The sequence below is a fragment of the Acyrthosiphon pisum genome, chromosome A1, assembly GCF_005508785.2.
Source record: "Acyrthosiphon pisum isolate AL4f chromosome A1, pea_aphid_22Mar2018_4r6ur, whole genome shotgun sequence".
NCBI lineage: Eukaryota > Metazoa > Arthropoda > Insecta > Hemiptera > Aphididae > Acyrthosiphon > Acyrthosiphon pisum.
This window is the reverse complement of record NC_042494.1, coordinates 50,828,464-50,853,680: the sequence shown is the minus strand read 5'-3', so window position 1 is coordinate 50,853,680 and position 25,217 is coordinate 50,828,464. Positions and strand designations below refer to the sequence as shown.

The 25,217-nt window shown below is 26.1% G+C and overlaps 2 long non-coding RNA genes across 2 annotated transcripts in view; both read right to left on the bottom strand.

Moving 5' to 3' along the window:
- Positions 1–19,250: 19,250 nt before the first annotated feature.
- LOC115033608 lies at positions 19,251–21,353 on the bottom strand. Its single transcript, XR_003838890.1, has 3 exons — positions 21,087–21,353; positions 20,759–20,933; positions 19,251–19,602 (listed from the first exon to the last, which is right to left on the bottom strand). It is a non-coding gene; the product is annotated as an uncharacterized LOC115033608 (long non-coding RNA).
- A 302-nt stretch (positions 21,354–21,655) lies between these two features.
- Positions 21,656–25,217, bottom strand: part of LOC103310415 — a 13,343-nt gene continuing 9,781 nt past the window's right edge. Inside the window, exon 3 of the long non-coding RNA XR_003838889.1 lies at positions 21,656–21,768. This is a non-coding gene — a long non-coding RNA (uncharacterized LOC103310415). The remainder of the gene's footprint in view (positions 21,769–25,217) is intronic.

The following is a 25,217-nucleotide window of genomic DNA, read 5'->3' as shown; positions in this document are numbered from 1 at the left end:
TGGTCACACAACTTTCTCGGCGGTGAATAACCACCGGACAACCATTACAGTGCCCCGTCACAATATTATTTAGTATTACATTATTTTCATGACCACAGTAAGATGACGATCTAAAACTAAGCTACTTACGAGCCGATATAATATTTTATTTGTGCGTCCTTGCCGCGATCGCGTTATCATTTATTATTAATGTTCCTAAAATTAACGAAAGGTTTTTAAGATCAGAATGGGCCCCCTCACCCGGAAAACTATTGTATTTTTTTTTTAAACATGATCCCGTTTTCCCTCCCATGGTTACACAATTATAATAGGTACCTACGTGTATCGTATGTATATGTATATTACAATCTCTTTAAGTATTTGCCCTAATTGCTTCATGTTTACCGTACTTGTGGTTATAAATTCTACAGCTCGTCACAGCACTGCCTTTTCACTTGGTCCTGTCGTATAAAATATTAAATTATTATTGTTTAATTAAGTTGCGAAAAGGTTGTGTTATCGTTTTCATTTTATAACGAAACAAATTGTCTGTATCTATTAACTGTACGTAACTATGTAATCGAATATTGGGAACATTTAATAATTTAAATTGATTATAAGCACTTTTTGCGAACATTCAAGTGAATCTTAATACGATAATATAAAAAGCAAATTTACCAAAGATATTAAAATATATTTTCCCGCATAAGTATAGTTGTTTTCGTGCAGACAATTTTGAAGTATTCTGTTATTTCGTCTGTTGGAGCATATTTTATTACACTGTACATGGCTACAATTTATATTACAGTATTACCTACAATCACGTGTTAAAAATATTTTTTTTCAAAAATGCCTGGCATTTAGCGCATTAAATAATGCACATGCATAATATGAGTATAGATAAATATGATAAATATTACAATATTTATTTGGTATAACTTGAAAACCATTAGTTGCATGCAACAGATTAATAAAATTTAATAATTAATAAAATTATAGAAATTACATGTATTGAAATAACCGTAGGAATTAACATTAAAAACTCATTGTAAAAATAATAAAAATGTATTCTATTTTCTAATGCATAGGTACCTTTTTTTTAAAAAAAAAACCAACGCGCCGATGCTATTAATAAGGTGACCTATTTTGATTCCAATAATAATTAGTTTATATTATATAATATCTATGGCACTTTTTGGATAAATAATATTCTTTTTTTTTTTTTTATACAAGCGAAGGAAATCTGTGATTGATATTAGTATAATAGTTTTGAAATCCTACGATAATTTATCGAATCATAATAATAATTATATATGATTTATAATTATTAGCGACGTTGTAGAGTTTCCTATCTTTCATAGCAAGTAACCATTTATAAGGCTTTTAAGTTGGCCAACCAATACTAAATAAATTATTTTCCGACGAACAAAGGATCCATTGTGCGCACAATACACTCTTAAGTGATGGGAAATAAGTGAATATAGGTTGTACAGGGAGACAGTGTTAGTGGTATCCATATGAACGGACAACAAAATAATTTCTGGACTGCCTGAGGGTAAATTATGCGGATCACGTGGCCCCATCTGGCGTGACAGCTTTTTCGACCATCTTTTAGCATGCTAAATAATTGAAACATCGAACGCATCAGTATAACAGTCACGTTTTGCATTCAACAGAGCGTCCCCCAACCCCCGGGGGGTTAGAATTCAAAAATCACGGAAGACAACGGACGTTTAATCTGCAGTCTGAGTGTGGTCCGGTCGTAAATGCCACTTGAGAGAGGCACAAAATGCATTTAACAAATAAACAATTTAAGTTCAAAAATTATTAACATTATCTAGGAGCTATGACAATATTATACCTACATACTATGCCTATATATTATCCAAAGTGTGACCTAGTTAAATATTTTTCAACCAGCGTTTTATAAATCAGGTATAATATTGTTCATACGATTATTAGAAGCAAACGTAAATATATTTTCGATTAATCAAAACATTTAAGTAAATAATAAATTTAAATGGATCAAACTAAGAAATACTCATTGCATGTATTACATGTAGGAACTATTATTTCCAATTATTGGAATTGCAGAAACTATAAAAACGCAGACAAAAAGGTTTCCCTTTAATAGTAATTATTTTTAAAGATCTTGTAAGTTTTAAGTTGTAAGTTGTAAGTCAAACGAGATTAACCTCAAATATTTACCACTGTATCATTCAATTTTCAATGAGATAGCTGAACAAAGTGAATGTACTATTAAGATTCAACTAGGTATTTGAAGGAAGCTAAAGTAATGCACTAAAAATCACGCAGCATAAAGCTGATAATGTCATGTTTAGTTATATAATACATTACAAACTTGTACACAGTTCACTTCAGCTCAAATAATATAATGAACTGTCACAAATAAAATTAAATATGTTAAGTCAAATATGTAATAAAATAGTGTATACATTCATAAATAAATAATGAGTTGAAAACACAAATAAAATATAGAGCGTTTTAACGGAAGCGAAAAAGTATTTTTGTATGATTAAGGAGAAAATAAAATGGAGCAAGTAAATATTTATGAAAACATTTAGTTGGACAACATATTTAATATAAGTTGAAGGGGAGATTAAGTACACTCATGTAGGGGATATTAAAAGATGTAATGTAAATGAGGGAAAATAAATTAATGTTTATTATGGATTGTTAAAGGAAAACAAAACTGTAAACTATTAGGATTTTTCTAATGAACTTAATTTTTGACCAAGTGTAGTAGGTAGGTATTAAGAATTAAAAATAATGTTGTAATACCAGTATCCATTGCACTACCCACTATCAAGATACAAAATACAATTAATGATCTACCACCTGTAACATCTCGCCACGGACGCATAATAATTGCTCCTCAAAAGTTAAACTTGTAAACTGATTCATATTGTAATAATAATGTATACTTAAGTACATTATATTTTTAATTAGAAGTAAGAAACTTTAAATTTAAGAAAGGAGGTGTACAATAACCGTCATGCTATAGGGTAAGACAGTCGAAACGATAGTTTATTAGACCGTGGGTTTAGGTAGTCTGCAGCGAAGTTGTGCCAGTTTATTGACGTTGAGCTGTTCTCTTTCATATAAGATTTAAGTTGTTAATTTGTTATATTGTTTATTTGTTTAAATGAGTTTTAATAATAATAAAGCTGTATTCTATATTCTTTATTTAGTGTTGTTCCATACTTGTTAATAATTATATAAGATGAAAGCATAATATTTCATGCATATATAGTTACATTAGAAATATTAAGTATCGAACAGATAGTTTATTACAAATAATGAACATATAATAAAGTTTGGATAACAGCTGAAAAGTTTTATAGAATATATTGTAAACTTTTGGTACATAATACTTTGCTCGTCAAAACTTTAATTACATACATTATAAATAAAAACTATATGACTAATATTTAACATGAAATGTTGTGCTAAAAATGTTCAAATTAATAAAGTTATTCATTAACTTAAAACTACAGGCTGGAATTAATAACAAAAAAAAAAAAAAAATACAATAACATCCTTACTTAACTGAAAATCTACAAGTTGAAATGTAATAAAATCTATATGACAAAAAACTGTCGAAAACAAAGTGTTATTATCGAACTAAAAATTAAACATAATTTGTTCAAAACCCATAAGTTCAATATTGTTCAATATGTATCTGCCTTTAGTATAAGCGGGTCACCACAAAATATATAAAAATGCATACCGTATTTTTTTTTCATCCATCATTTGTAAGATATTTAGATATTATAGTTATTTATTAGATATTCAGGGTTTGTCCTGGATACATTTTAAAAAGGTCAATGCCTGGTGGTCTTAATATCTGAATATATTTCCATAACAATTTTATAAACTTATAGATACTCTCCTTTTCTCAAAATATAAGGTTTAAATACACCTTAATTTTACTAAAAAAAAAATAATAACAATGCACTTTAAAAGCATAAAATATTAAAAGTTCATTACCATTTGTTGAAGTAAAAATATATATTAAATAAAAAACAAAATGTTTTCTTTAAAGAAAAACATACTTCTGAAATAGAGAACAAAAAAGTATTGTTTGTGCTATTTTAATAATGCGTTAAAAATGAAATTTAATATAAATTAAATAAGAAACTTTAAAGAGTTATTTAAATCTGCTTTTATAATTTTTTCTTTACTGAAAATCAGCAACTATGATATAAACTACTTCCTTGAAAAGTTGTTATTAAATTTGTATAGCTTATTAAAAAATATTATTTAATATTATTTAAATTTTAAAATCTGAATATTTCTTGTATAAATATTTGCATGCATTTGCAAAAATATAAAGTCAGTCAGTAGTTGTAAACTAAAATATATAAGATAAAAATATAATATTAATTAATAATTTTACTATAGGTATTTAATCAATTTATTTTGATTCAATATTGTTAAAAAAAATGTAGGAAAGTGGGTGCCATTCTGTTGAACATTTAGGTTTTATGTAAGTCATTGTAATGGATGTATTGCATTTTAATTCAATTAAATTAAATCATTGTACACGAAAAATGATTCTGAGCAAAGTCAGATGTCAGCCTATTGTTACTAAATATATCTTATGATATAATTGTTATTAAAATAATTTATTTTACTATTAGATATTAGTTATACATTAGATTGAATTATGTTTGCCAAAATGGTGTGTATAGAATACTTTAAGGGGGATGGAGTGGTTGAGCGGACTACAGCGTCGGTTCCGACGCGTACCGTCGCCGGTTCGAATCTCGATAACGGGCGGCTCCTCTCTCTGAGCAGGCAACTGTGTAGAGGGAGAGAGGCCGCCATCCCCCGACCGGTCATGGCAGAAATCTACGGGTGCTCAATTTTAAATTTTGCAAAAACCAAAAACACGTGTTTACCAAAAACCTATAGCACCCTCCCCCACGATTAAAAAAAAATCACCTAATGGCCTAAGTGTACCATTACAATCATAACCCACTAACTAATAAGTAACTAATAGTTACCAGGCTCTGGACCAATGAAAAAAAAAAAACTTTAAAAGTTACAAGTAGCCCGAGTATGTAACTAAAACTATAATTATTATTCTTCATTTAAATTGTTAAATTCGTCCAAATTTGATTTTAAAATATATACGTGATAATTTAATAACCATGAACATCTCCAATTCTTAATTTAATACTAAATGTATTAATAATTTTGATTTCTGGAGTTTTTAAATCTACTCAAATACCATTTTTTTTTTTAAATTCTTATACATTTTCACACTAGAGTGTCTAACTGGAGTGTCCTGTGAAGACTGAAGATACACACTTCTGTTTTTCAAATGAGAAATGAATGACCCCCCTTCCCCCTTTATTAATTGTAAATTATTTTGTGGTGTAACGATTTATAGATTTGTGACTCGTAATTTATGTCGCATATTGGCACATCCACCGGTCGAGTTTGAATAGCGAAATAGAGACTCAGACAACAGGCATTTGTACATTTTTAAGGAACGTTAATAATTTGATTTAATATACATAATAGATCATAATAATTCAATTTGTTTCAACTCGTACTCCGATACTCCTGTGATCTTCAATATACTACCCTTAAGAATAGGGTAACTCTGGTGATAGTGTACTGTAAAAAATGTTTACTCTTTCGGGCCTTGCACACGCTGCTATATTCTGTACGATTGTGTTAGCTTATGAGCGCAGGTCATAGCCCATATGTTTCTAGGACCTGTATAACATAACTTAGTACGCATTATTTGGATCTATTCAACTGCCCGGTTGTCAATACCGGTTCGTGTAGTGGGAATAGCTAACCTGAAACAACTCATTAACTGGATAGTTTTAGGTATAAATATCGACAACCACTTCAAAGAAGAAGTCATGTTGCAGTGAATAATTTGTTTCAATATTTTAACGTACCTAATTCGAAATTAGTACAAGTAGTTTCTTAGTTATCAAAATGTTGATATTAAGAGCAGGATAATAGTCTTTAAAAATGGTTTTACAAAAATATAAAATAGACGTAATGTTGGGTCTAGTATTATAATTTAGAGTTACTTGGTTAGTTATATATTTAATAAAGTACTATTTTTACAAATAATTAATGTTGATCTTACTCTATAATTACTACCTACTTAAATTATTCAGCATATTCCATTGTCTATGTCATACGAATAAATAAATAAAATGGTATTGATAGATTAAAATTTATCACTATAATATTCAAGTCTCCATAGCCCCCATATCTTTCAATCTTTCAAACCCATAATCATGATTATATTACTTTTGTTATCCTTAGAAAACAAAGTTTAATAACTCATTAATATGTTCAGAAAAATTATCTACCAAATAATTTACAATAGATAATAGACATTATAATTTGAAAACCAGAAGCTTGTATTTTCATAGGACACATCTTTAAGTAATAGAAAATGTCTCAAGAATTTTAAAAATAGTCTTTTAAAGTGTTTAAAAGTTCCAAAAATCAGATTTTAATTAAGTGGGAGTGATCTTTTAATTTTGGTTACAATATAAACAACTTGTGAGAAATTTTGTTTTAAGTTTCCAATATTTAATTATAAAAAAAAAAATACTTTAATTTCTTAACTACAAAATCATTTGCAAATTTTCGTGATTTTGATTAATTTTCTAAAAATTTGAAATTTAAATTTTTCTAAAATAAAATCATGTCTATGTATCTTTAATTTATCTGCTATTATAAAAATGTATGATTTATGAGAAACCTTTTATTATATTTTCATGTTGATTGACATAGCAAACATTTTGTATCGATTTTTATAGGTAGGTAAAAACTTAAAATGTCTATAAATAGCTCAAAGTGAGTCAAAGTATTTTTTAGTTTATACCATGTATAAGAAAAAATAATATAGAATATACTTGATGAAAATTTTAAGTATGTATAGTTATTCGTTTTTGAATTTCAACAAAATAAGAAAATCGGTTCATGAGAAATCGTTAGTTTACGGGTGAACATCCAATATTAAAACAATTTGAACTTCAAACGCTTATTAAAAATTAATTTGACTTTTAGTGTGGAGAAATTGCTAATATCTGATTTCTCAAACGTTACTATTAGATTGATTTTTTTACCAGAAAAGATATTAATGTCGAGAAACAAAGCATTTATTCTACATTTATTTATGTTGTGTATAAGTGTACCTATATAGTGTATATACCATCATACTGACAAAAAACCAAAACACACAATCAAAACATTAATTATCGGTCCGCTCAGAGTCTAAAATATTATACGTAATTCATTCAATTATCTTTAATGTATTAGGAAATCAATATTATGAAGGTATTTTAAAATTTGATCTCCATATTGGTTTTTAAAATTCATATATTTATAACATTTTAATAAACATTTTTGTTGAGATTATAATATTTTATAAGTTTCAAAAATTTTAAGAATTTCAATAATTTAACGCTTTAAATACGCATTTTTTTTCTTGTGAACATTTGCTTTATGTTTATAAAATATTTAAACTCTCCCTATTTACTCTCATTCTCTCTTTTAAAATGACGGTTTTAATTAAAATATTAACAAAGTTATACACAGTTCAGATCCGTAAACTTACCGAGTGCAACTGAAAATTGAAAAAAAAAAAAAGGTTGAAATGTTAAGCATTTCGCTTATTCGGACAATAATGAAAAAATAACCGCTGTGATCCCAATGAAGTTGCTTATCTTAAAAATCATTTGTGAAATAAAACTTAATGAAAGCACCAACAAGATAAACATTATTGTAATATTTTCGTTAGCTAATAAAATACTTCACATTATATTACACTCACCAAAGGAACCTATTACCCTTTATAAAAGAATCATTATATTCTTGTCATGATTGCCATTTTATTACTTTATTTATATCCTTTTTTACAATTCAAGATTATCGATTTAATATTCAAACGATACACAGATTACAGGCTGATCTATTTAAGGCACTCATTATTTCAGATAATATTGACGTTTTGAAAATGTTTTATAGTTTAATATTTTTTATCAGTATTTAATGTTTATTATTATTTTCAATTACACCATACATTTGTAATTTCAGAATCTTTAGCAGAATATTTTTCATAGTATTTCGATCTACAAAAATCAAATTTCGGAAGAGTAATTTATTATGCATAGTTTTTAATGTTTTCTACTCAGCTTATCTATACTTTAAATACCTACTTATACGTCATAACTTATAAACTACTCGTCCAAAATTAAATTTATATATATCAAAGTACTCCTAAATACATTATGCTTTGAAAAAAAGAATTAAAAATACATGTTGTCCATAAATGTACAAAAAAAGTTTTTTATAAACATATTATTTTTTAACAACTTCAAATTATATAAAAAATATTTCTAAAAGCTATTGAAGTTTATAATAAGTTTCTTACGTTAAATGGATCATCTATTGTATTAATAATGGGTGTAGACAATTTTATTTATTTATGTATTTTTTCAAGTATTAAAGATCAATTTTACTAGCTTTAAAAAAACTATAAATATAATATTATATACTATTACACGATGTATACAATTATATACATAAAAAAACTATGTCTTCAATTTCGTTTCTGCAGATAATACCTATAAAAACCCTACTATACAAACAATTAACATTTTTTTTTTTAATAACAAAAATATATCTATCTAATAAATTTAAAATTAAGCTTCTAATTTTAAATCCAATATTGTAAATTACTTTTTTAAATAAATCGTTTTATTTTATTTTAAACAATTTTTTTTATATTTATGTGCTCTACAATAATTTGGTTTTGAATTTTTTGATTGTTATTGGTTTGATACCATACAATATTATATAATATATTAAAAATATGTCCTCAGAAAATATTTAAACATAAAAACGGTTCGTCATAATCTGACAAAAACACGACGCATGTCACATATTATAATACTAAAATGCCACCATAGGGCCACTAGACGGGAAAACTATAATGCCATGTGAAATTCAAATCAGTTTTGTTTAACGAAACTTTTCATTTATAACGAGACACGTGTTTTTCTACTTGTAATAGGGCCTTGACTTATGGGGGATGAAGATCAATTTCAAAAGGCTTGGCAAACTACAGAAAGGAACAAAAATAACACTAGGAAAACAACGGATAAGTTTTTATATTTTCATTCTTTGTTTACCCTTTTGCACTGTACGGATGCAAGCCAAGATTAATGTTTGTTTTTACGTCAAATTCTTTAACATATTTGATGCGTTTTTATGCTAACCGAATTAACCATAGGTACTCTGTTTTTTTTTAATTTAACATCAATCTTCTTGTAAATTGAGTCTGATAGAAATCAATTTATTTTACCAACCAGTCCATATAAAACCCCCAAAAAAAGTTTACCACAGTGTAAGTTGATATTGTTAATTGTACACAACACGTCATATAATTTAAAAAACAAAATACTGTCATACGTACAATTCTCTGTATTAATAATCGTGGATATTTTGGCACAAAAATAACACAATAATGATAAAGATTATAATCAAGATATTATAATATATACTCAATAATAAATGGATTTATGAAAAATATTATTTTAGATTCTGAAAGGATTGATATGTACCTATATTGATTTTACAGTGATGTGTTTTTTTTAAATTAAATTTTTTTTTTGTCTGTTATCAATATTAGGGGCAGTAAAATGTCTACGCTTTTCAACTTCAGAATTTTTTCTGATAGGAAAGTGAATCTAATTAATGATTTAGGGAAATGTTTTCAAAGTTATATGCCCAGTAGTTTTCAAAAACGATTCATTTTGAGCTAATTATAGGCATGATAGTTATTTTTCTTTATTTCACTGATAAGTTTTACAAGCTTTAACAAAAAAAAAAAAGTTTACCGTAAACTAATATACATTTTTTATGAGCGCTTTAAGTCAAAATAATTATCATATAGGATATTCATTCGTAAAATAAGTATTTGCCCTCAGACGATTTTTGATGTTTTGTTTTAAAATTAAAATAAATAACTGTGGATATTTGACATTTCCATCAAGTAATATTATATTATCATTTTCTGTATTTTGTATAATTTTCAGATTTTTGAGAAATGTATAGACATTTTACATATTTAAAAAAGAGTTTGTTAGCTCGAAAAACTTGAAAATGTGATTAAAGGTTCCTTAAATATTTTTATTATTTATATTTAAAAATATTTTAGTTACATATAGGTATACGATTTTTTATGAGTATATATTATTGATTATATTGATATTATCAAACCTTTTTACATGTAATCAAACCACAAATATAATAATATATTAATATATAATAATGAAAGCAATAGGTTTTTTGGAAACGACGACAATAGTTTTATTAATTGGATACTCAGTCGATACTCAGTGTAAAAACAGAATATGACCTTTATGGATGCCATGAAAAAACAATAGGCCCAATTATATGTACTCTAAACTCTTAAGTGAAATGGCCAGAAAATAAATTGATGCTGTTAATATTTTCTACTTTTATACAGTTCTATAAAGTGTGGTAATTCGTTTATCGACCATTCTGCTGCCGTTGATGACCACAATTTAAGTAGGTCTTATGAATATTTTATATAGAAACCGTACGTCTCGTAAAAACAAATAATGAAACTACGAAATGGCCAAAATCGATTATAATTACCATCAATTGTATTTTTTCCATACTTTACTGACGATTTCAAATAGCTTCAACTCCAATTTAATAGAAATGCTACGGAGTTTAGACTCGTGGACATTCACCTAAATTGATTTTGGTAGTACTTACATGTCACTATGTCAGTGATGTTTAGTCGATAAATCAGAGTATGAGAAAAATACCTAGGGTATAGAAAACCTGTTAGAAAAAGTGTTTATAAAATGTCCCAAAGTGTTAGAAGATGTAACAGTATTACAGTAACCACAGTAATCTTTTAACCATACATAAAAAAATAAACAAGATGAATAAAATAAAATTCAAAATCGGTAAAATACTCAATAATAACTATATGTCAATGCATACGCTTAAAGCCCTCATAAGTGGTTCATATTTTCAAGCACTATTAAGTTTTTAGTCCTTGTTTACGATTATTTTACTCGGATCATATCCATGCAGGATCAGTATTAACCTATGAAACAGTAGTTTACTAAAAATTATATGTAATATTTTTGCTTCAACTAACATATTATTTTTCTTATTTTTAAATAATTTAAATGAATTATTGTTTTAGATTTTGAGTGGATCTGATGAATGTATTGATTTCACAGTGATTTTTTTTTTTTTTGGTAGAAAATATGCTCTGATCACCAACTTTGAATTAGATTTCTGATAGATAATTGGATTTAGTCGCTACCTTTAAGAGATAAAAATGGAAATGTTCAGTAGGTACTAATTTGTTGAAATTACAATATTATTATTAAAATAACTGTAAATGTTAGACCGTTTTCGTTCATAATCATTTTTCATTGTATACCTACAATGATTTATTATTGATTTTAAATTTAACACAATATCCATAACAGTATCAACTCAATAATGAGGTGCACTTGTCTCTTGCGGTCGGGCATCTACTTTAACCCTTTTTTTTTTACTTGTTATTTTATATAGGTAATTTTACAAATTAATTTGTTTATAATAAAAATAATTATTTTCATGTTTGTCTATATATAATATGCCTTAAATATCAAAACTGTTGTATAGTTATCATACTAATTAAAAATCAGGAGTTAATGATTATTTTATATTGATACCTTTGAAATCTTGAGGATATTGTTAGAAATTACTACAGGGTAATTGAATGGGTCCATAGAATGGGTCCATACTTTGAAATAATTATTAATAATGATAAATAATATAAGCTATACTAATTTACTATAACGTCTGTAACCTACTTTATTTAGTAATAATCACTATTTACTATTATGTAGTAAATAATTAGTAGATAACTCTATATTATGAAAATGTATCCATTAATTTATGTATGGTCTCATTTTTTTACCAACAATATTTTAGTTAAAAGTGTATCACACTCCATAAATCAAAATAGATTTAATGTTTGTAATCTATTATGATATATATAGATTTTTATCATTTTAATAAAATCATAAGACTTACTAAGGGTTAACTTGTTTTATTATTATAACAAAAGATGCTCCTACAGTCATACGCATAACGCATGTCGCATACGGCATACATATGGTTTAAAAAATAATTGCGAATGTACAAACATTAAACATCATCACTTTTTTCCTTTTTTTCTCATTTGAACATCGATCAGTATATGATTTACAATTCACCACTGCCATAAAAATATATTATGTGCAAGCGCATATATAATATTAAAAATATGCTATTGTGTAACTTTATCATTATTGTTAACGTTGGTTCCCGATTGTTCATGCAAGAGAAATCTGCAACATTGAGAATTCTAAATTTTTAACGAAAACATTCGATGATTTACGACCAATAATAAACAAGCGTAAAGATTACTGAGAGATATTTGTTTTATTCAGTGAATTCTTTTCACAACTTGACAGATCATTGTTCTCAGCGTTTTTACTCAACGATTACGAGAGTTTACAATAATGAAAAACTCTTTTCGAAAATTCTAAAATATATTTTTATTCGTATCAAATAAAATACAAAAACAATAATTCAAAAAATATAATTGTTTACGAATATAATATGTAATATGAATAAAAAAAAGTACTGGAGTACAATATAAAATACGAGTTGAGTGTCGAGCATTTATTTCTATACTCTCACCTTGGCATAATATCATATTGTGTTGTATATTACTTAAAATAATTAATACATATTTAAAAACTAAAATATCACTTTTTGTGAAATGATAGGCCATTCAAATTATATAATTATATTTGACCTTGCAACAAAATATAACAACTCAGGTGAAAAGTATCAATCATATTGTCGGAGGGTTTTTATGCATGAGCTAAACAACACGATCGTAATTATGTGTCTTTATCATAAAAATAATTGTATATGGTCTAAAAGTTAATCATAAATGTATATTTTGTATTAATATTTTGTAATAAATGTATTTTTTAATATCTACTTAATGTCGTAGATATGTTTGCACACTTCAATTTTTTTTCTACTCACCACATCATGTTATACCTACAGTTTACAAATTAAAGGAGAATTTTAATGTATTTTTAAATACGTATAACGAACAGGATTGGTAGTTCTCAAACGATAGAATCAGTATTTTTCAGGACTGATATTAAATAGAAATCTTATATTACCAAAAAATACGGTCCAGTTCAATAGCCATCCTTTAAAATAATATTCTTATTTAATATATTATAATGTCCTGGTTTTGCAGTCTCGAGTAATACTTTCTTAATTAATTCTGTTCTTATAACTAATATTACTCTAGACATTTATTTTACTGATATATATATCATAATAGGTAGTCTTTATGATTCCGGTAAATATCATTCCAAGAAAATATTATTCCTATATAGTAAATAAATTCTATAAAAATAAATTATAGCATTCTTTAGGAATATTGTTCAACTTAAAGGTTTTAAGATATCATCCTAGAGAAATATTTTCCTGGATTAAATGCAGCCCGGAATATTGATCAAATAAAAAAAAAAAAACCATTAACAAACTGTAAATTAAAAAAATGTATACATTACCATTTATTGAGATTTTAATCTACATATTATTTAAAAATATTATCGGACATCGAGTAGAGTAGTGTGAACTCAAATACTCAGCTAATTGTATTTATGATCAATGAAAATATTTTCTAAACAAGAGTAGGTACAAAATATCTCAGTAACATAATATTATCACTAATTAAACATCATTATCACTCAGAGATTTTTTTAATACTAACTACGTGATTATTTACCAAATATAATATAGAAACAGAAAACAATACATAGGAATCATAATATTATATTATATTGGAATCATTAAAATCAAAATTGTTGATTAAATGTTAGCTTTATCGTCGTAAATTGTGTCAACGTGATAAAAATAATAAGTATATCTATTCAATCGCGCATAATATAATAGGTAAAATTATATAGTAGATTTTCGTCCAAACATCAGTGAATAACACGTTTTGTTCGCAGTAGAATAATATTACGATACTGCAGAAACATTTGTCTAATCGCTGTTGGAAACATATCTCTTCGTGTCGGCTACCTGGTCGAAAATTAATTAGTGTTGCAATAAAAATACCCCTATTGTACTATGGCGATTAAGGGCAACGGACAGTTTGACGGGTACAGATTGTTAGTAGATCGGAAGCCTGGCTAATTGACCTGTTAAACTGCTGCATCAGGTGGGATATTCGTTCAGACCATTCAGCCTCAATGCAGTGCTCCGTCCATATAGTCTCATCATACGCTAATGGTATATGTGCCTGGACTTCACTCCTACAAATACTATTTGCATACGCTGCAGAGGTTGTGAGTGAAGGGTAATATATTGTTCTACAAAATCTGGGCCCCTAAACTTTTTAATAATACAAGAATTTCCACCATTTTGCCAGATTTAATCCAATAGTTTCAAAGAATATTGAGAAAAAAATAATAAGTCTAAATATACAACAAATATATTAACATTACAATATACATTAGATTCAAAGAAAGTATTATAAATACATTACATAAATTACATTCAAAGAAAGTATTAATGTATTATACACTTGAATGTCATAAATATTAAGTATATAAATCAAAGATTTAAACTCATTCAATTTATAATAATGCGCTTTCCAAAATCATATAGCAATGTAATTCTAAAACCCTTACATTTTGTAATCTAAAAATAATTAATAAATAGTAAGTATCTACAGCTATGCACAGCGTGTATACAACCAACACTTTTTACAGATATTTTAATAATAACATCATACAACGAGATACCAAACTTAATGAAATATTAATAATTTATATGATGCATTTATACAATATAAATATAACATTTTAAATACTCCAGCTACTAAGGTAAGTATTAGTTTGTGTGGTATTAAACTTGGTAAAATTATAATTACCCACTTAAAAAATTTTATACTCAAAAAATCATCACATATTAAACAAAAATATATTTGAAACATTTCTTTTTTTTAGAAACTAAATATTTTAAAGAAAGTTAATCAATATCTACAAGTATCTATATTATAAATTTTGATCACTCAAAAAAATAGTTAATTAGTAATTACTGACCTTTGTAGAAATGTTAATATTTTGTGAATATTTTGGAGTGCTTGAATAATGAATATTTGACTAATAATGTTATATAAATATTTTATTTTCATAAAATAATAAAATATTGACTTAATATTTTTAAAATGTTTCTATGAAACTGTTTTTTAAAAAAATATGATTAAAATGTTTTGTTAATGTTTTTTACAAAATATTTTTCAAAAGTGAACTTTTTGGCCACTTATTGGCCAAAAAATATAAATAAAATATTTCCTCATTATTTACGAAACTTTTTCAAATATTTTGACAACTATATTGTTTTCCTGAAAATATTTACACCATAGTTAGGAAATATTAAAATGCTGTGTGGGAGGTTATCAAAAAGATAGCAGATATATAGTATAACACATAAATAAGTAATAACAGTCCTGCGAATTAACTACGAAAGTAAACAATTTAAAGTTTCAATGGTAATACTAAATATGTAGAAATGTGGAGTAGACCATTGTTCAATTTTCAAGAAATGTGTATTGATTATAGTTGGAAAAAACTGAATTTTTTATAATATTAAAGGGCCAATAGCCATTATATACCAAATTAAATATTGAGAATAATGGTATACACTAATTTCCCAAAGCCCATAAATGTAAAGAAACGTGAAAAACTACTTTTATAGAATAAGCTTATAAATTAAATTAAAGTTTTACAGAAGTTCAATCAAATTTAAATTTAAACCAAAGAAGTATAGCATGATAATAATTAATGAAAATCAGGATGTAGTTAATAAAACAATCATCCACCAATCAGTTGCAAGGAATTTTTATCTATGAAAGCATCAGGTCCGTGATGTGACAAAGTAACATTATAATATTATTTAAATTCATTGACTATTTCTGTAAAGAAAATTATTTATGAATGCTTGAAAAACTGTTCAATCGACATTTAAAAATTATAAAATATTCATAATAAGTAATGATACAGAGTGTAATAATATATGCGAGTTATGTATGTACATAACCAAGTACATAACCAAGTACATATTAGCCATACAATTAAGATAGATGAATAATGCAAATCATTTTTTAATTCGAGATCTGACATTTTCTACAACAAAAACTACAGAAAATTACCAACGATGCTCACCTTTTAGATTCTGAGCGGAGCGAGGGTTTTACAATAGTACTTTTTTTTTTTTATCCTGTATACAAAATTTCTACCAGAAAGAGTTCTTCGAATTCAACATATAGTATCTTATCTTTTAGCAAATTGGATCTAGATGATACTTTAGAGAGGTATTTTTTCTATTTTCTAAATAGTTATTTCATGTCAGAAACCACCGAGAAATTACACAAAACCCGCTAAAAATGGGATTTTAATTTCTAACACTTTGTTTATCACCATAGAAACGAATAAAAAATGTATACATTATAATATTAATTTAACTTACAGGCTATAATAATTAATAACAATATTAAATATCCAGACTGACAAACCGTCCCTGTTTAGAATTGTTTTTCTTATACAATGATATTATATCATTGAATTCAAGTTTAATACAATCCATTATACATCGACCCAGTTGTAACCTTCTGTACAGCAGACCAACATCCACTTACCCGCTTTTTTAATTATGAAGTTATTTAAAATCTGATTTTACAAACTTTTAACATACTTAAAGACAATATTTTTGAGAATTTTTGTGTTTCTTAAGGGAACACTTGCTTGAGTAAGTGGCGATAAAAACTTCTGTTATTCAAACGAATATCCTAAAATTTTACTGTCAATTATTTAGTGGATAATTATTCTAAACATTTAGATGTACCTAAATCAAAATACCAAGGAGTAGTTTTTCAGTTATTAAAATATTTATATTAAGCTTAATACATATAGTCCTTAAATGGTTAAAATGGTTAAAATGGCTTAATAAAAGCAAAAAATATAAAATAGATGTAATATTGAGTCTATAGTATTCATAATACTTTGACCATTTTTATGAATTATAAATATTAGCAGATTAATATAAGCTACTAAAATTTTCAAACGAACAGAGTCCCCATATCAACTAAACCGATTATCATGGACCTATTATCCTTAGTACACAAAGTTAAATAATTCAAAAAGTACTTGTTAACATTTTTATTATGATATGTCAATATGTTTAGAGAATTTTTTCGCTAAATACTTTACACTGTAAAATGAAGATTGTCATTTAAAAAACAGTCATTTTTATCTCCACAAAAGTACTGGACACTTTTTAAATAGTAAAAAAATGATCAAGATGGAAAATATTATGGTCATTGAGAATAATATAAAAAAATTCTGAAAATCAGGTTTTGAATAATAACTGCATTTATTAATAAAAAAAATAATGGTTGACCATGCTTGATGAATCACCAGTAAAATATTCATGTATTATCGTTTAACAACAAATTAAATCAGAATAAATAAAATATTTCATAATACCAATACATATTCTTGAAAGTATAAAGCTTAAAACTATATTATACTTATTATGTTACTTATGCTGTATAGTTAGGTTAAATTGTATATGTATCATGTATGCAATTAAAGCAAAATTACAAATATATATTAAACATTAATCTTACCTAGTCAATTTGTTATATACTTTTTTTCCTTATTAAAAATTATAATATGTACCTACTGATCGTTTAAAAATCAATTGATTTTAAATTGTTAATAACTTATTAATAACTTATAAATAATGTATTAAGTCATAATTAATCATAATTTGTAGTACCTAAGCGTTTAATCTTTAAAACAAAATTATTTAGATTATATATTACGTTTTGAAGTACCAATTGAATAAACTTAAAAATTATTAAAAAAAATAAAAATAATATTATATACAACAAATTGAATGTATAAATAAAATACATAGGTACCTATTTTATGAAATAATAATTTAACGAAGAGAGTTATTTTTAATTAGTTATAAAAAAAAATGTGAATGTAAAGAACAGTAATTCTGTTAAAAACAATTTAGGTACCCGATAAACTATTAAAAAACTTTGACAACTAACCTTCACATAATTCAAGAACTACAAATCGAAGGAACAAACAAAACAATAAGTACTTTTTTTAAAAACAATCTGCTTTCTATACAATGTCGTTAAGGTAGATATTAAAAGGATGTCAGTGCGCTGTTTGTTTTAAGTTTTTTCTGTTTGGCCCACGTGCAAATGTGCAATTTAGACAGTAATAAACATTCATGCAAATTTTTTTTTTATGTTTTTAAGTAGAGTAGAATTTTGCAATCACCTAGGTATTACAAAAGTCAAAGAGAGTAATATTGTCGGAGATATGGAATAGATTTGTCTAAATATTGTCTCAAAACCATTTAATATCAAATTACTTACAAATTTTTATTTATATTTTTAAAGTCGAATATAAAGTCAAATAATTATCTATTTATATAAAAGACAAAATATGTTTGTACCCGACTACCTGTGTCCTTTATGCATTCCTAAATCGTTCATCCGACTGCGATAAAATTTGGTACAGAGATAGGTAGATTAGACCTTGGGGAAGAAGATGGGCTAAATTTTGTCGTCGCGAAAGAAGGTAAATAAGAGGTCCGACCCGGGGAAGTTCTCAAACAGGGATTATGAGATTATAATTATTATTATTATTTTTTGTTTATAAATGGTTACTTTTGGTTTAAATAATTATTATTATTATTATAATACCACAAGTAGATTGCCTAGGTACCTAATATTATACTGATCGCATAATCACAAAAACCTAGCAATAGCAACGCATTGCCGCGGGTCAGCTAGTAAAATATAAAACCGATATGTCAAACCCACAACAATATTATTATCCACTGTAATTTTTGTAATAGGTGATTTTACTCTATAATAACTAAAAAATCATAAAAGAATTATAAAAGTCGGTTTTACACTTTTACATGAATGCGTTTTATCTATGTTGCGCGTGGTTATGAAAGAGAAAACAAATGTTGAGCTGATATATCCTCTGAGAACCAACCACTGTAGCATCCAATCTTTTAGATGTTTAAAAATCGTTTGCAGTGTCGGATACAAGTGTCGTCACAAATTAATTAGGTTAGGTACTGAAAATTGCGTTCATCGTGCTTCGAGAACCTTGCGGGGGTGTAGGTTAGGTGACTATTCGTGTGTAAACGTGTTAAAATTGTATTTATTTGTGATCTTCTAGATTTACTTCCGAAAATGTAGTTCCATAATAATTAAATATTATTATCTTTACTATAACACGCATGTTGAATCACAAATGACACATGTTTATTTTATTCATATTCTTTTTTTTCATTTAATTCAAAACCTTGTTGAAAATATTATTGATTTGTAGTCATCCTTCAATCAAAGTTCAAACACGTACTATTTACATAAATCAATTGATTTAGGAGCATCTGCAAAATATGTCCCAATGATATTAATGGCCAAACCGATTTCGCCATGCAGTCGTCATCATTAATCATGTTTGGGCAACCCCATGAGACAACGGTTCCCCCTCCCTATACCAACCATCTGCTATAGGGTACAGTAATTTTTTTGGTTGTTTTTTTTTATATACGTGTTTAGCGTGTTAGTGTATAGGTACTGAACATTTAGGGAAAGAGAGAGAGAGAGAGAGTGAGAGAGTGAGAGAGGACGGATGAAAGTAGCGAATGAAATATTATTAATAACACAGTTAGTGGATAGTGACGTTTATGCCACTGAATTCTCTCCTCCCATTGAACTCGAGTAGTCCAGTTCACTACACAATGAACATTACGAATGAAAAATTGATTTTACCAGTAGTCCATGAAATTTTTATTTTTAAGAATGTGGTGTAATTTCTAGTAGTCTTTTCATACGGTTGGTCTTCGATTTGATATTATGTGTACTGTTAACATATAGGATAAGCTAAATCGGCCATATGGATACCTTTTAGTGACGGTATGTCACTGCCGAACTTAGTCAGAAATCAATATGATATTATAATAATACCATTTTATCTGCAGTGAGCGGTCATCAATCGTATTGATATTATTATTCCTCGTTGTGAAACGGGGGAACAAAGTTAATAACTGTCAATAATCCCCGTATATCATTTGCTAAGAGATCCCAAGTAAAAGTACTTTTCCAATCCTTATATTTCGAATTTGAGATACTAAAAAAAAGAAAAACCGTGCATTTTACTTGAAATCTAAAAATCACATTTATTGAAAAGTAGTGGATGCGTATAATATAATATTATGCATTTTAACGACTAAAGTCTAATGTATTGTGTATAAATGTACAATAACAATATATTATGATTTGGAATTTACGAGAAATTTAGAACTATAAAAGAAATGTAAATAATAATATATTGGTATAACCCGTTTTGTCTATTATTCATTATTATTATTTCAGCATCAATAATTTTCAATATAAAAACGATTAATTATTGGATACAATATAAAAAGTAAGTAATCAAATTTACCTACCCTAAAAAAATGTTTGATGTTAATTTTATATCGGGTGTAAAAACGATATTTATTAATTTTTTAAAACTAAGAAATCGAATGTTCTCGAGCACACCTGTAATACGATTTTACTTCACTTTCATTAGAACATTTTTTCTTTCTATTTGTCTTTAAATATTTTCAATAGGTATTCCACCACAGCTGTCATCGAACACATTGGTGTTTACATTTCCTTTCTTGGCATTAAATAAATAAACATCGTTGTACAATCGAATAATAATTTTTAACATCTGAAATGTGAAAATCTATATTTGTTCTCAAACATCTTTGATCGCCAAAATGATAAAGCCATTATTACTTTTATTGCTGTTTTTATAAGTTAATATAAAATATTTTTTTCAAGAAATTCAATGAAAAGCAATTAATAGCAGCGGTGTACCTACTAGATTTTCTCGTCATACACATGGAATTTACAAACGTTTTCTGGCCTTTGTCATGTACAGCTTTATGTTGGGATTGAAACTGTATGTGATTTTTCTTCTTCTATGAGAACCAAGCTGTTTTCATTTTCCAGTGAAATGGATTTTCGTAAATCACACAAATTCGCAGTAAAAGTAGTGCTGCTCACATAAATAATAGAAATAAACCACTTTCTCGATCTTTATTGAAAAAAATAAAAGGTTAACATTTTATTACCTGACGATTTTCTGCACATTTCAATTTAACCAATAGAAAAATGAAGAATTACATGAACCCACATAAATCATAATTATAATTATTTTTTAATGCTCCCAATAAAAGTGAAAAGTACCTCACATAAATAATAGATTTATTATATGGTATGTTCATTTAAAATCTATGAAAATAGGAATTTTTCAATTACTAAGAAACAGCAAATTATTCTCAGTATTTAACATTTAGATATTTCTCCACTAAATTTAAAAACCTTATAGTTTTATTTGTATACACAACATAAATATTAAAATAAAACTTAGTAATATTACCTACATTGTATATTTTTATGTGGGTATGGAGAATTGGAGACAATAAATTGTTTTAGATTGACAACAAATGCTCAATTCAATCTTCTAACTCATAATAATAATGCCATTATGTATCTGAAATCTTGAAATATATTAATATATTAATATATTATACAATTATCGTATTTTTAAAGCAATTTGGAAGGGATCTTTTGCACCAATTGGCCTAAAAATGATCAAAATATTGTTTTTTTTTTAAATGTGTGGATATAGTTAACACTGTTTCTTTAAAGATTTTCTGTACTTAAACATCCTATATTTAGTTTTATATGTTAGATAATTTCGAGTTTTAATATATTTTTAGTAGAATTTAAATATTGATAAGTTAAAAATATTACATAATATGGGATCATTTTTTCAAATTTATGTTTATGGTTATGCACTAGGTGCATATAGTATTTATTTTCACTAATTAATTTTTAAAATAACTAAATCTTATCCTAGAGAATAAAAACTCAGATTTTAGAATCAATCTAAATATTAAATACCATTATAATAAATAATAATTATGTACTAAAATGTATTAAAACATTTTTTATTTCTTTTCTAAGAAAAAAGTGCAAAGCTCCATATCGTGTCTCAAACGTGAAATGGATTCACTAAACGTAAATTTGCTAAACTAATAAATTGTCAATTATTTTGAGAGCAATTTTTAAAGAGAATAGATTTTCAATCCATATATCAGCAAAACATCTATAAGTAAACAAAATATAAGAAAATGCAATAACTTTCGAATCATTTCTATTCACCTCTTAATGGGTATTCCAAGTTTCAACGTGAATAGATACACTAATTGATACTAATTTACTCAATTCATCATATAACAATTATAAAATCGTGGTCCCAATATTGGATATTATAATAATAATTTCCATCTGAACAAAATATAAATACCTAACCAAAACTTTAGCAATAGTTATGTAATAATAATAAAGTAATGCACAATATTATTACCATCAGAAAACATTTTAATAATTAACATTAATTTTTATAGAGCTTAAATTTAAATTTGATTTAATCATAAAATTTAGCTAATTATTAAAAATACACAAAGAATACACCGAGTCCCTTACTATGGCTGTTACTGTTTGAAAATTACATACATTATTATAAATTACAAATAGGAAATGGTTTACAACTTACGAACACACTAATGTATATATGTATAGTCAAGTCTTATTTATATTGAATATTAATGTTAAAATTCATAGCTAGACTTATTCGTATTAAGAACTTTCATAAAAGTTTATCACTCTAGGCAATTACTAAAGTACTCTAACAACAACTTAAAACGAAGAACATTTAACATAATATATCTTAGTGTATAGTCTTTCAAAAGTAACTTTACGCTAACGTTATAACTGCTCTTGATCTTGTTAAAATAGTAAAGTAGAAATAAATACTTATACTCCTTCAAATAAACAGATTAATATAAAACTATTACAATTTTGAATACTAGAATATTTTAACTATATCCGAATACTTGTAAATTAAATATAGCGTTACATCAAAGTACACACAATATACTTCTTTACCTATACTTACATGAATAGAAAATAAGGGGGAAATAAGTAACAGCTTTGGTGCACAATTTGTATTGAGTGTACGTCGTAATTGAGGAGTATATAAGATATGTTAAATATGTTTTATATGTTAAATTTAAAATCAAAGATAAATAGGTACTTAATTGCATTCGAAACACGATTCTGAACAAAGATGAAATTATAATGATATTATTTCAATTAAAATAAATAATGTTTTTTACTTTTTTTAAATACAGAAGGTTGTCATAAATCATAATCGTACCTATATATAAAATGTGATAATATTATACTCAAAAAGTTTGAGGTACCCGTATACCTAATGTTTTTAAACTACAACAAAATAATTAAAATCGTTGTTCTCCGTTTATATACCTAATTTTGTCTAAATTTGGCCCAAAAATATCTACATATACAAAAAACTGTGTTTTAAATTTCCAATCTTAATCCATACGAATTATACAATTTATACATTTTTACCTTCAAAATAGTGATTTTGATAAATGTTGTCACAATTTTAACTTAAAATGTTTGTAAAAAATCAGTGCATATTTATACTTGTACATTTTTAAATGTTATTTGAACAACTGAAGAGGAACCATTTATATCATAATATGTAGGTACTAATTTTTGAAATAAAATAAAATGTTTAATGAATTTCTTAATACATACAATGTAATTCACACCGTTTTCTGTTGAATTTTATCAAAACACTTATTTTAAACTCTTTTAAAAAATATTGCAACTTTTTTAAATGGTATATGAACAACTTATAAGAAATTTTGTTTTAAATTTTCAAAAAAATTGGTTTTCTTTCTTTGAGGAAAATTATCATCGGCATTTAAACATAAGGTTATTCGTTTTTGAGTTACTCCAAAAAAACAATTATCTTCATTTTAAACTATAGGTACGAAAACTAATTTTGTTTAAAATTTCCGTTTTTCCTTATTTTTGTTTTAACCGATTATTAAAAAAACTACTATTTTTGATTTTTGACCCCCAAAGTAGGTACTATCTAGACATAATTTATTCGTTTTTGTACATTTATTTGTATTTTTCTTGTCGTAAGTTACACTTTCTCGTAGCACATTCAATTACCATTAGTTTATTGATTATCGACGTTCATTATCTTTGTCGTTTATTGTTGCAATCTATGATTATTTAATAAACGGTAGGCCGATACTATTTTAGGCCCGGTCAATTAGCAAAAATTTACCAAAAATCGATCGAATTATTTCAAACTGAAAAATAATATTTTTTAACGCTCTTTCGAGAGTAAACAATTTTAAAGAGGTAGGAACCTATAATAAATACGATTTATGACCCATGAATTTGATAAAACTTAATTTTGGGTATTTCTGTGGTCATTTTTTAAGTAATTTTTGAAGTATACATGTCATTTTAAAATTTTTTTGGTGTGCATTTTTTTAAAGATTTTCAGGTCATAAAATTTCGGACACTAATTATAATCTATGAAGTATCCAAATATTACAAATTGGTTAATGGAATATTATCTAGTAAATATCTTACTACGTTTCGATTGATTAGGTCATTTATTGGAAAGTTGATGTCGTGTTGTACTTTTTTTGAATCATCTTTAAATATTTTTTAAATAGTTCAAAACTTCTCTATGGAAATATATTTATTTTTAATTTTCAACAAAAGCCGATTTATAATACTTTTCAAAAATCAATTTTATTTTTTGTTAATTATTTTGAACATAATAGCCAGGGCCGTATTTACAATTGTTGCGCTCTGGGTCAACAATATTTGTACGCCCCTCTCCCCCTAAAAAAAAATAATTAATTCGTTTTTTAATCGTTTAGTTATAGTTATTTATTTATGAACATTTTGTTAAAAACAGACCACGATGATGCATTATTTTAATTACTGTCAAAACGTATAACAACATAAAATTTTACACTATTAAAAAAGAAACAAAATTAATTCACTTAACCATGCCCCTCACGAATTTAAAATTTTTGGAAGT